Source organism: Benincasa hispida, chromosome 4 (genome assembly GCF_009727055.1).
Source record: "Benincasa hispida cultivar B227 chromosome 4, ASM972705v1, whole genome shotgun sequence".
NCBI classification, from domain to species: Eukaryota; Viridiplantae; Streptophyta; class Magnoliopsida; order Cucurbitales; family Cucurbitaceae; genus Benincasa; species Benincasa hispida.
In genome coordinates this window covers 51,113,349-51,123,557 of record NC_052352.1, presented here as the reverse complement: position 1 = coordinate 51,123,557, position 10,209 = coordinate 51,113,349, and positions in this window count along the sequence as shown.

Below are 10,209 nucleotides of genomic sequence, written 5' to 3'. Positions count from 1 at the left end.
TACGAGTTTATTAGAGATTTAGGACACCAATCTCAATATTATGACAGTTTTTTAGCGTCATCAATCTATAATTTGTTGGATTTAGTGTTCTAAATCCCGCTCATCTTGTAGTTTGTAATTTGTTAATACAAATTATTTATTTAATAAAATAAGAAGTATTTTATTTGACATTTAGATAGCATTAACTCAATCCAATAAACTATGATCCAAGGTCGTTTAATGAAATTTGAACAGTATGTGGTAGACATACAAGTAGATCGTGTTCAAGTAATGACTTAAAAGGTCTGTAGTATATGGTTAAGGTTGGGTGCCTTATCTTGATGACACTTCAAATACAACCCACTTTGTAATTGTTAAAGACAATATGATCCATATTGTTCATGTGGAGACATGTGAGTGAAGGCATCAGATAAAGAGTTTATAATATCTACGATATGAGATCCTTCAATTGGTATCAGAGCTAGGTTCTGATACTCCGATTTCATCTATTGCAACGAAATGAGATTTACATTCAAGGTGGGTGCATTTCTACACTGATTTAATGGTAAAATTTTATTGTGGATGTCGGATTAATGGATGTTTTCGGGATGATTTGCCTCGATTTGATTTAGATCCTTTTACATTTGTGGTTGTTTATAAAGGCCCTTGCATTTTTGGGCATTAATAATCGTTATCGAGTCTGTATTCAAAGTTTGTTTGAAGTTTTGAGTTGTTCGCCGAAGTTTGGGGCAAGCATTGCGGCTATTCGAGGAAGGAGGCGATCTAGGGTTGATCACATCGTTCAGAAGATGTTCTACGTGATAGCTGTTGATTGCATTGTAAAGATGAAGGAGTACGTGATTGCTGTTGAACGCATCGGTTAAACGATGGGGTATTCGGTCAAGAGTTGATCGTATCGTGTTGACAATCGAGTACATGATCGCTGAGTATCGTTTAACGCACGCGTGCTAGACGATCGTTTAGGTCAACAAGCTTCATCGCTTAGTAACTGACTAAATGATCGCTTAGCATCGCAAGGTAAATCGTTTACCTGGTTGCACGTATCGTGTAGACGATGAGATGCTTGCATATCGCTTAACGCACATGCGCGTTAGACGATCATTTAGGTCAACAAGCTTCATCGCTTAGTAACTGACTAAAGATCGTTTAGCATCGCAAGGTAAATCGTTTACCTGGCTGCACGCATCATGTAGACGATGAGATGCTCGCGTATCGTTTAAAGCATGCGTGCTAGATGATTGTTTAGGTCAGCAAGCTTCATCACTTAGTAACTGCCTAAACGATCGCTTAGCATCGCAAGGTAAATCGTTTACCTGGTTGCATGCATCATGTAGTCGATGAGATGCTTGCGTATCATTTAAAACACCACGCTAGATGATCGTTTAGGTCAGCAAGCTTCATTGTTTAGTAACTGACTAAACGATCGCTTAGTAATGCAAGGTAAATCGTTTATTCGTCGTCCCGCTACACGATCGCATAGACGATTAGGCTTCGTATCCTTGTCGTCGTCTACGCGATCATTTACTTATGCTTTTATAGTCTAGTGCGTGTTGAACGATCGTCTACCTACTGGAGTTTGCTACATGATGAAGACCTCCTGGCGGTTCAAGACCCGGTTCGTCTGTGAACCGGTTTGCTCGATGAAAAATGTAATAAATAGGGTTATTTCATTCCGGCTTTTTGTAAAGGCTCATCCCGGTCCATTAATCCTTTTGTTTATTACATGCGATGTATGTTTTTATATGTCATATGGTATGCACATATAGTAAATCCCACCTTAGGTTATGCAATGGTCATGCATCATATCTTTATTGTAATTGTTATAATTTAGAGAAGCATGATTTCATTATGTAAGAGCATGCTCATGCATCATATAATATAAGAGTTATATTTATGCATGCATAAAAAGCATTGACATGCATCATCTTTATATTATAATTGTTATAGTATAAGAGTGAATGATAGCATGTTTGCTTGGTTGTTACACGTTATAGAAAATTTATATATAGTAATGACCGAATATTACATGAAGCATGACACGTAGGTTACTTTATAAATGTTATAAACGCCTCGTTGTGTGCAATGGTTTTAGTTGTTTCTTTTTAAAAGTTAAAGAGAAATTAGAACTAAAAGAAATAAGAAAGACATGCATGCTTACTTAGATTTAATTCATGGTTTTAAAGTGTTTAAAACTTGGAGCACATAGACCTAAGATCACGGTTCTAATATGATTAGCAACCTTAAAGGCTTTAATCTTTTCACCAAGTTAATAGGATTAAATTAGCTAATAAAAGGTTAAAGTATAGAAAATCTATCTATAAGGGACCTTTTGTCTAAGGCGGGTTCTGTCTAGGCTAGGGTATTTAAGTTGACGGAAACGTAACACCCTTACCTGGGAACTTACTTGGAAAGGTGAATTAGATAGATTTGATGCATGCATGCAAGTTAAGGAAAACCCATTAAAGTGTTTAAATGTGACTACTTGAACTTGTTCATATTTCATAGACAAACGTTGTTTATGGGTAGAGTTTAAAAAAACGACTTAGACTTAAATCAGTAGCCGGATTGTCTAGGTTAATGAACCCTTAGGTAGAACATTCAGTGGGAGGTACTTGAGGCATAAGATGCTTCACTTAAACCTTTCACATTTCTCCTAAATAGTCCACACCGTGAGATCTACACTCGGCCTCGCGGTACCTTTGGCGTGTTCCTCCAACGGATGGTGTTTGGGTAGGTCAATATCAAGGTGGAAGTGGGAGCGGGAAGTGTGACAGCATATCCCTTGGTCTCTCTCGTTAGGTTGAATAAAGTTACTGCGCATCGCCTCGAGGCACCCTGGGAGTGTCCCCCTAAAGGATGGAAGTTTTGCATGTTTCTTTATTTGATCTCTTGTAAGAGGATAAGGTAACTTAGTCTCTTCTCCTAATCTGCTTCTTCCCTACGGAGGGCTCATAAGGTCAGGACTCAGGAACAAAAAGCGAGGGTTACACTTACGCAAAATAGTTAACGGTTAACGATTCTGGATCGAAAAATGGTAGATTTTAGGTTCAGTTCCAAGAGTTGGTTCTACCTAATGGTTGAGAATGTCTCATCCCAGCGAAGAGGCAACTGATCACTCCACCGGTGGCATTTGTCCTACCTCACTGGGGCATCATTGCAAAATAGAAGTCTATAACTTAAGGTACTTGAAACTGTTTTGCAAAAATGATTGGTTTAAAAGTGGTTTAGCAAAATCTAATAAAGTTTTGTTCGTATTTTCAACAACATTTTCAAAATGGCAATAGCCACGTTGGCTTTGTTAAGCGTCAAAAAAGTTACTGGAAATAATTTCACAACATGGAAACACATAATCACGATGATCTTGATCATCAAGGATCTCATGTTTGCTCTCATGAAGGCTTGTCCTTCTATTTTAGCTCCAAATGCCGCTCGAAGTGTTCGGGAGGCATACGAGTGATAGACAAGGGCAAAGGCTTGTCCTTCTATTTCAGCTCCAAATGCCGCTCGAAGTGTTCGGGAGGCATACGAGTGATAGACAAGGGCAAATGAGATGGCCCAAGCCTACATCTTGGCAAGTCTTTCTGAAGTCTTGGCCAAGAAACATGAGCCTATGGTCTCAACGCGTGAGATCATGGAGTCCCTGCAGGGGATATTTGGACAACCGTCTAAACAGCTTATGCATAAGGCTCTCAAATACATATTCAACTCCAAAATAGAAGAAGGCACCTCTATTCGTGAACAGGTGTTTAACATGATGGTCCACTTTAATGTGGCGGAGTTGAATGAGTCTACCATCAATGAGGGTAGCCAGGTTAGCATAATTCTGCATTCTTTGCTGGAGAGCTTCCTGCACTTTGTTAGCAATGTGATTCTTAACAAAGTGAAATATAACCTATCAACTCTCCTCAAAGAGTTGCAGACATACCAATCTTTACTGAAAAGAAAGAAGAGGCAGAAGGGTGAGGCAAATGTTGCTTCATCGTCTAGGACGTTTCATAGAGATTCAACCTCAGGAACGAAGTCTACACATTCTTCTTCTAACTCTGCAAAGGGGAAGAAGAAGAAGGGTAGTAAGGGAAAAGGGAAAGCACCTGTTAACCCACCACCTGTCGACCCAAGTAGGCCTCCACAAGTTGCTAAGGGAAAGTTTTTCCATTACAACCAAGATGGACATTGAAAGAGGAACTGTCCTCGGTACTAACCAAGTTTGTTCTTATTTCCACGGGATTAGAAATTGGCGACAGTTGGAAGCTGGTGAGATGAAGATGCGAGTAGGCACCGAGCACGTTGTCTTAGCTATGGCAGTGGGAGGACTCTAGTTAGCTTTACAGAATAGGTTTCTTGTTTTACATGATGTATATATTGTTCCCGAACTAAAGAGGAACCTTATTTCTGTAAAATGTTTATTGCAATGTAAATATACTATCTCTTTTAATATGGATAAAGCGTTTATTCATAAAAATGGTGTTTTTATTTGCACAGCAAATCTGGAATCGAATTTATATGTGCTAAGGTCATTAGCCATTAATTCCCTCCATAATACTGAATTATTAGAACTGTCGTAACTCAATCAACACGTCGACAAATTTCTCCAAAAAAATGCCCAACTTTGGCATCTTCGTTTGGGACACATCAATCTCAATAGGATTGAGAGATTGGTGAAGAATGGACTTCAAATGAGTTAGAAGAAATTTTTTTACCAGTGTGTGAATCTTGCCTTGAGGGTAAGATGACTAAATAACCTTTTACTGGAAAAGGTTATAGAGCCAAGGAGCCTCTTGAGTTAGTACATTTTGACCTTTGTGGTACTATGAATGTGCGAGCCCGAGGTGACTATGAGTATTTTATCAGTTTCACTGATGATTATTCCAGGTATGGGTATGTTTATCTTATACAACGGAAGTCTGAATCCTTTGAAAAGTTCAAAGAGTTCAAGGTGGAGAGTTTTTGGACTCGACATTCCAGAACTATTTGATAGAACATGGAATAATTTTCCAACTCTCAGTGCCGGGTACACCTCAGTAGAATGGTGTATTGGAGAGGAAAAGTAGGACCTTGTTAGACATGGTTCGCTCGATGATGAGTTACGCTTCCTTATCAGACTCGTTTTGGGGTTTTGTAGTCTACATACTCAACTTTGTTCCCTCCAAGAGTGTTGCAAGAACACCTCTGGAATTATGGAATGGGCGTAAAGCTAGTTTACGTCACTTCCGCATTTGGGGTTGCTCTGCACATGTGCTTGAGGCTAACCCCAAGAAGTTGGAACCAGGGTTGAGGTTATGCCTCTTTGTAGGCTACCCCAAAGGTACACGAGGGGTTTTGTTTTATGATCCGATGGAAAATAGGGTGTTTGTTTCAACAAATGCTACTTTCCTAGGGGAGAATCTAAGGGAGCACATTCCACGAATCAAAGTCGTGTTGCGTGAGCTTTCCAATGAAACTACTGAAACTTCAACAAGAATTATTGAAGAGCCTGCGACATCAACAAGGGTCGGTTCCACCTTCAAAGTTGAGGGAACCTCGACGTAGTGGGGGGGGCCGGGAACCCACTCGTTCGCTATCTAGGTTTCATAGAAATCCTTACTATGGTAGTAGATGGCGACGTTGAAGATCCATTGATCGGGATGAATGGGTCAAGGCCATGGATCTCGAGATGGAATTGATGTACTTCAACTCAGTATGGGATCTGGTAGATCAGCCTGATGGGGTTCGCCCTATAGGTTGTAAATGGATCTACAAGCGCAAACGGGGTGCTGATGGGAAGGTACAAACCTTCAAGACTCGACTTGTGACAAAGGGTTATACCCAGGTAGAGGGAGTCGATTATGCAGAGAATTTCTCGCTTGTTTCCATGTTAAAGTCGATTTGCATCCTCCTGCCCATTGCAGCTTATTATAATTATGAGATCTGGAAAATGGACGTCAAAACGGCCTTTCTAAATGGAAATCTTGAGGAGACCATTTATATGGTGCAACCCGAGGGATTCATAGCCCAAGGTTAAGAGAAAAAGGTTTGCAAACTGAATCAGTCCATTTATGGACTGAAACAGGCGTCTCCATCTTGGAATATATGGTTTGATACAACGATCAAGTCGGTAGGCTTTGACTAAAACGTTGATGAACCTTGTGTCTACAAGGAGATCATCAACACTTTAGTAGTCTTCTTAATGTTGTATATAGACGATATCCTACTCATTGGGAATGATATAGGTCTACTGACTACAGTTAAGAACTGGCTAGCTACCCAATTCCAAATAAATATTTGGGAGAGGCTCAGTTTGTTCTGGGTATACAGATCTTTCAGGATCGTAAGAACAAAGTACTAGCACTGTCTCAGGACTCTAAGAGGGGCCTACTTTCGTTCAGGCATGATGTCACTTTATCTAAGGACATGTGTCCTAAGACGCCTCAAGAGGTTGAGAAGATGAGACCGGTCCCATATGCGTCTACCGTTGGTAGTTTGATGTACGCGGTGCTATATACTCGTCCAAACATCTGCTACACTGTGGGCATAGTCAGTAAGTATCATTCTAACCCAGGCTAGGGTCACTGGACCACAGTAAAGAATATCCTCAAGTATCTTTGGAGAATGAGGGACTATATACTCGTGTATGGTTCGGGGGATTTGATCCTTATAGGATACATGGATTCTGACTTTCAGGCTGATAAGACTCTCGCAAGTCCACATCATGGGTCAGTCTTTACTCTTAACAGAGGAGTTGTAGTGTGGAGAAGCACTAAGTAGGGGTGCATCGCCGACTTCCACTATTGGAGGCAGAGTACATAACAGCTTGCGAAGCTGCTAAGAAGACCGTTTGGCTCAGAAAGTTCTTGACAGACCTGGAAGTTGTTCCAAATATGTCTTGCCCCATTCCCTCTATTGTGATAATAGTGGGGCTATGGCAAACTCCAAGGAGCCGAGTGAGTCACAGGCGCGACAAACACATAGAGTGGAAGTATCATTTGATCCGCAAGATAGTGCATCGAGGAAACGTGCATCGTCACGCAGATCGCTTTGGAGCATAATGTTGCTAACCGTTTACGAAGGCTCTCACGGCTATAGTGTTTTGAGGGTCACCTACGGAGCATGGGTCTACAGGATCGCCCGCGGCTGAACTAGGGCAAGTGGGAAATTTTCTTTACTAGGCTTTTTATGCCCTAGTTTTTTGTTTTGTACTAGTTTTTTGTACACCCTACTTCACTTTAGGATAAATGGCAAGGATTGTTGGGGTTTGATCTGCTTAAAGTCTTGTGTCTTGTAGTTTTATAAATAGTTTGTACGAACGCTTGTGTTGTTAATATATTGATATTTACTTCACATTTTAGTATTTTGCTCGGTTACTTTTTTATTTGCTTTTACCACAAACCAATAAACATAAAATCCCTGATTATCTATATGTGACTCAAGCATGTATGTGGTGATATACAAGTGGATCATGTCTTGAGTTGATAACCAAAATGGTCTGTAGTATATGGATACAGGAGGAAAACTTTATCTTGTAACGCTACGGATGCAACCGCTTTTATGGAATGGTCAGTGTTGTGACTTGTCACAGATGGTCTGATCCTGATCATCTCTTGTTTGGGAGACATGCCAAGCGGGGCGTCCTATACAAAGAGTTTGTATAAGACCTGACCACGAAGTATTAACGTCTCATTATATAACACCTTTCATGACAAAGACTTCACTTCACTAGGATGACCATAGGTAACATGACCTCAATCCTGAGTGAGTTAGGAACTTCTACCATTGAGGGCGGTCCTTTGATTTGTATGGGTTCAAGTGGCCAGGTCGCCGATTCAAACCTACCATTTTGGGGATTCGTCCAATTTGGGAGCTGGGAACTCAGTTACACAAGATGGAATTCACTCGTTCCCTTAGGCAAGAGTAAGTAGATAGATGGCTCCCTTAAGGGCTGATTCTGGGGCTTGAACGATGTGGCTCCACACACCTTCTCTTGGCCCGAGAGGTGTTCACACATAGTTAGACTATGTTGTATTGTTCATTAGAGGAATCAGTGGTACTTAAGGAGTGAGATGTAACTATAGAGGCATAACGGTATTACTCATCTCCTTTCTAACTATCTAATGTTCAGTTTCAAATCCAAAAAAAAATATGGAGGTTTATTGACCTACAAAAATCAAATTGTTCAGTAGAACAGTCTATAACCTACAAGCTGAAGATTAAATCTCCTAAAACTCAATGGAAAGCTCACAGGTCGATCCAAAATGATCAACAGGCCTAAAGACTACTCCAAGCGGGTCAAAACTTCTATGCTACGGAGAGCCAAAAGAGAAATCTCCCAACAATAAAAAGATTCCTTTACTTCTAAAGCTGACCATACTTAAAGACTGAAGTTTTTTGGAGATACAAACATTCTTCCAAGACTCTAACTTTAAAGACATCCAGACACTCCCCTTTTGTACATCAAGTTCAACTGAGAGAGAATCAGAGAATCAAGTAATATAGATCGAATCATATCGCATCAAATTAACAACAACATTAACACAAGTTCAACTCTACATAATACATTTCTCCAAAAGCGTCGACATTAATCATCCAAGAAGATCATCAAGCCCAAAGACCGATCATTTAAGAAGATCAAAAAGTCGAAAGCCAAACATCCAAGAAGATCATCAAGCCCAAAGACCGATAATCAAAGAAAATCAACAAACCCAAAAGTTGATCATCCAAGTAAATCAACCAGCTCAAAGATCGATCATCCAATAAGATCATCAAGCTCATAGGCCGATCATCCAATAAGATCATCAAGCTCATAGACCAATCATCCAAGAAGATTAATAAGCCCAAAGGCCAATCATCGAAGAAAATCAATAAGCCCAAAGGCCGATCATCTGTTGGCTTTTATGTCCTAAAACTCGTGGTTTGTAAACAATAGAACTTATTCTGAAAATTCAATAAGGTGTTATTGAATAGATGTTTTGCTTAAAAGAAATCCAGTAAACCTGAAAGTCCCTTGACTATTGGATGAGTACTTGAACTTTATGTGGAGACATAAAGGTAGATTAGGTTCGAGTAAATAGTCAAAATGATCTATAGTATATGAATAAGTTTGGGTCCCTTATTCTGGTAACATTATTGGATGCAGCCTGCTCTGTAGTTATTACAAGGAGTTGTAAAGTGCTAGAAACGAAGTGATCCTCATTCGTTCATGTTGGGACATGAGGAATGGGGGTGTACTACAGTAAATTGCTTTGTTCAAGATCGGACCACGAAAACAGTCACTCTTACTTTATAACGTTGTTTACTGTTTAAGACTGACTATTTCAAAGCGATGACCTAGGTAACTTGACCTTAATCCTGAGCTAACTATGAACTCCTGTTTATTTGGAATTATCCTTAGATTTGCATAGGTGAAGGTTAGCTCAACAGCGCCCGCTCAATAAACCTCCCATTTCAGGGGTAAGACCAGATAGATAGCTAGGGACATAGGGTGCAAGATGGGATTCACTTCAACCCGCTTTTAAGGATAGTAGAAAGGTTGTTCTCTTAAGTGCTGATTCATGGTCTTGAACAAGGGGCCTCGCCCTCTCACTGGCATGAGAGGAACTTGGTTTTGTTGATTGGATCACAAAAAAATTGTTCGTTAGGGGATTAGTTGGGACTTAAGGAACAAGAGGTAATTTCGAGGGTAAAATAGAAATTCGACCCAACCGTTATTATGAACAACCTGTGAAGGGTTTACTTACTAATCATGATTATATCGAGTGGATATAATATATCTACAGTGAAGGGAGTTCAACTATGGACTTTAAAGGAGTGACCCATTAATTAACGAACGGGGGTTAGATTGGTCTAATGAGTTTAGCCGATTAATCTCGGATCGTTGGAGCCTATGATATGTAGGTCCACGAGGTTCCCCTACTAACTCGAAAATGGATTTTCTCTAGAGTAACGTGATAAGTTAATTTGAAACGTTCAAATTAGAATCAAACGGAATTGGAGAATATATATTTAAATATGATTTAAATATATGAAGATGAAATTGTGTAAAAGTAATTTAATATTGGATATTAGATTAATTAAGAATTATTTAAATGTTTAAATAATTACTTATTAATTTTATTAGAAAATTACTTTATGAAATTAATTTGTAAATTAATAAATTTTGCTTTTAGAAATGAAATATGATTTTAAAATCAAAATAGATTTTGAAAATATAAAAACACAAAAAAGAAAAATTGGATT